At 46.7% G+C, this 2,734-nt stretch overlaps 1 pseudogene; it reads left to right on the top strand.

Annotated features, from left to right (window-relative positions):
• The first annotated feature begins 1,928 nt into the window (after nucleotides 1–1,928).
• On the top strand, nucleotides 1,929–2,343 carry LOC102752013 (annotated as a pseudogene).
• Nucleotides 2,344–2,734: the final 391 nt, after the last annotated feature.

Below are 2,734 nucleotides of genomic sequence, written 5' to 3'. Positions count from 1 at the left end.
TGGAGCTGCAGCACAACCAGAGAGAAGGCCTGGCCAGTTGGATTCCACTCAGGGATCTCTATGGAGTACCTATATAGGGGTGGGTTCTAGAACCAAGAGTATTCAACATGACTTTGGTGATATTCCAGGGAAGGATGAATTGTGGTAAATGTACTAAAGACAATGAGCTGAAACATCAAATAGCCAGATTTGTTCAAATCATAAGCTTACATCTGACGAAAAAGAAGAAGAAGAGAGCAACAAAGATAACAGAGGCAAAAAACCAAAAGGAGAGCAATTCTCCAGCGGAGGCATGGCTCCTTGCAGGAGGAAGACATGTCTGTTCAGCTCAGACTATATTGGAACCTCAGGACCTTTCCAGGGTTGTGGGACAGAATTACCAAGCTGAGAATAAAAAGAGGGGATCAAAGGACCTCTTCAATATGAAAGAATTCAGGTTCTGGGCTTCTCTTTATATAATGGGGAATTTCCTCTGATACAGGAAACCAGATGGTAGTGAATGAATGTATGAATGAATGATGCTTCTTTCCGAAGCTCAAGACCTGGAATGACATAAGAGAGGGGAAGTAGACTGACTTCTCACAAGAGTTAAGCAGAACAGAGGGGAAAGAGAACCATTCCAGAAAGAAGACAGTTCCTCATGGAAGATCCCTTCTCAGCCAGCTCCCAGGATGAGGTTATTCCAGGAGGCTCATGTTGGATCAGGCAAAGTTCTCCCAGCACTAAGGAGCATCTCAGTAAAGGAATAATATGGTTCAGCCGCAGCCCCTTTTCAGATAATACTCTTGGGTGTGGTCTCCAAAAACCCATCTATTTAATAAAGACCACTATTTCTGTGGGCATTGACCAGGAAATAGACTTGAATTCAACAATAAAGGCAAGTTCCCCCAAAGGACCAGCTAGGTTAGGGGTAAGATGGACCATCAGTGGGGACCTTTGACTCAGCAGGGTTTGGACTAGAAGGCATACAAATTTCTCAAGTTCCTTTTTTTCCCATTGGTATCAAAATCAGGAGTGCCAATTGCATTGCCTATGAGAGGAGAAACTGGAAAGCAATACCTAACTTAGGCCCGCAGGAGAGTTTGGCCCTGTTGACAACTATGATAGCTGGAGAGACAAAAATCAAGAGCCAGACCCCTGGCATGGGCGTCAAACTATGACATGAGTCCTGGTCTTTTCTTGCAGATGGCACCTGACTTGGGATAGTGTTTCATGTGCAATAACCTTTGGTATCTAAAGGTCAAAAGCACATGTTACAAAACAAAAAATCCTTCCATCCCTCTTTTATCGAACCCTATCTTTTCTGAATATCTGTGACCTGACACAGGGAGCAAAGAAGGTTCAGAAATTCAATAGTGAACACAAGGTTATAATTAGAATCCTTACATGGGCACCACATTGGTCTATAAGATTGAGCACTCTCCCACTTTCAACATTTTTCCCCCTCAAGACTACTAACATGTCTTCCTCCTGGGGAATTGTTGCACCCCATCCCTCCAGCCCAGGCCAGGTTATAGTTATAGACACACTAAGAAATTACATAGCCAAGCCCTCCTACTTTTCCATTTTTCTTCTTAGGTGACTCCATTCTTCTAAGAACCCTGGGCTATCCCATAACTGGGACAAGTGCAGAGGGGCCAGATAATGCATGGAGTTCCTACAGAACCTGTTCTGGAATCTTGCCCAACCCTAACCTGGAGATCCAGGCCACTGCAGCAGCTAAGCCCATGATTGAGCATCCCTGGGATGTCCCCCGCTTATGATGGAGCCTCCATATTCTCATCTAAGACTCTGGTGGTGGAAAGGAATGTATTTCCTCCATGGGAAGAAGTTACAAGGAAGCAGATTTTAGTGTCATGCTTGAGGAGAGAATTTGTCATGGCTGGAGCTGTTCTACAAAAGATTGAAAAACCGGTGTCGGCTTGGCGATGGCGGCGGGTGGCGCCCTAGAGGAGGACGCCTCACAGCGCATCTTCCCCAAAGAGTTTGAAGCAGTCGAGACATTTCTAACTTCAGAAGTTCACGGGCTTCTGGAACATCGAAAGCAACAGAATGAGAGTGCAGGACGAACAGGAACTTTCATGAAGCCTTTAAACTACACAGCTCCTTTCAGCCGTTTCAGAAACAGAGAGACCATTGCCAGTGTCCGCAGCTTTTGAGAAGCTTGGGAGGTTGGAGTTGGCCTGTTTGGCCAACCTTTGTCCAGAGATGGCTGAGGAATCCAAGGCCCTGACCCCAGGCCTGGAGGGGCGATTTGAAGATGGGGAACTGCAGCAGACCCTTGATGACACCCAGACCAAGCGCAGCTGTCAGCGTGCATCTCCAGCATCACTCTGCGGCTGAGGGAGCCCCACCCGGGCAGGGCACCAGTGTCTCCGGGACCTGAAATCCTATCACACAAGACACTGGGGCTTCTTTGGGTACAACAGCCCTGCTTGGTGTTGGTGTGAGTTGCTGCTTCAGGCTTGGCTGTTAGATCATGACGACCACGGAGTCTTGGAGAGGCCTTGCTGTGGCTGCTTGTGGGCTTCCTGAGCCTTGGAGAGGGTGAGGTGGGGTGACGTGCATAGAAACTATGCCACTGGCTGCCTCACACCATGGATTTTGGCCCCCGTGTTATTCTTAATTCCTAATATTTCATGTTTTGATTTCAATGGGTTTATAGTGTTTGAAGCTATACTAGAGCATATAAAACCGGTATGGTAAACAGCAGTCTTATCTAAATGCAAAAGGA

The sequence above is a fragment of the Myotis davidii genome, unplaced genomic scaffold (genome assembly GCF_000327345.1).
Source record: "Myotis davidii unplaced genomic scaffold, ASM32734v1 scaffold325, whole genome shotgun sequence".
Taxonomy (NCBI): Eukaryota; Metazoa; Chordata; class Mammalia; order Chiroptera; family Vespertilionidae; genus Myotis; species Myotis davidii.
Note: the sequence above shows the minus strand (reverse complement) of the source record. Positions and strands in the feature narration are given on the sequence as shown.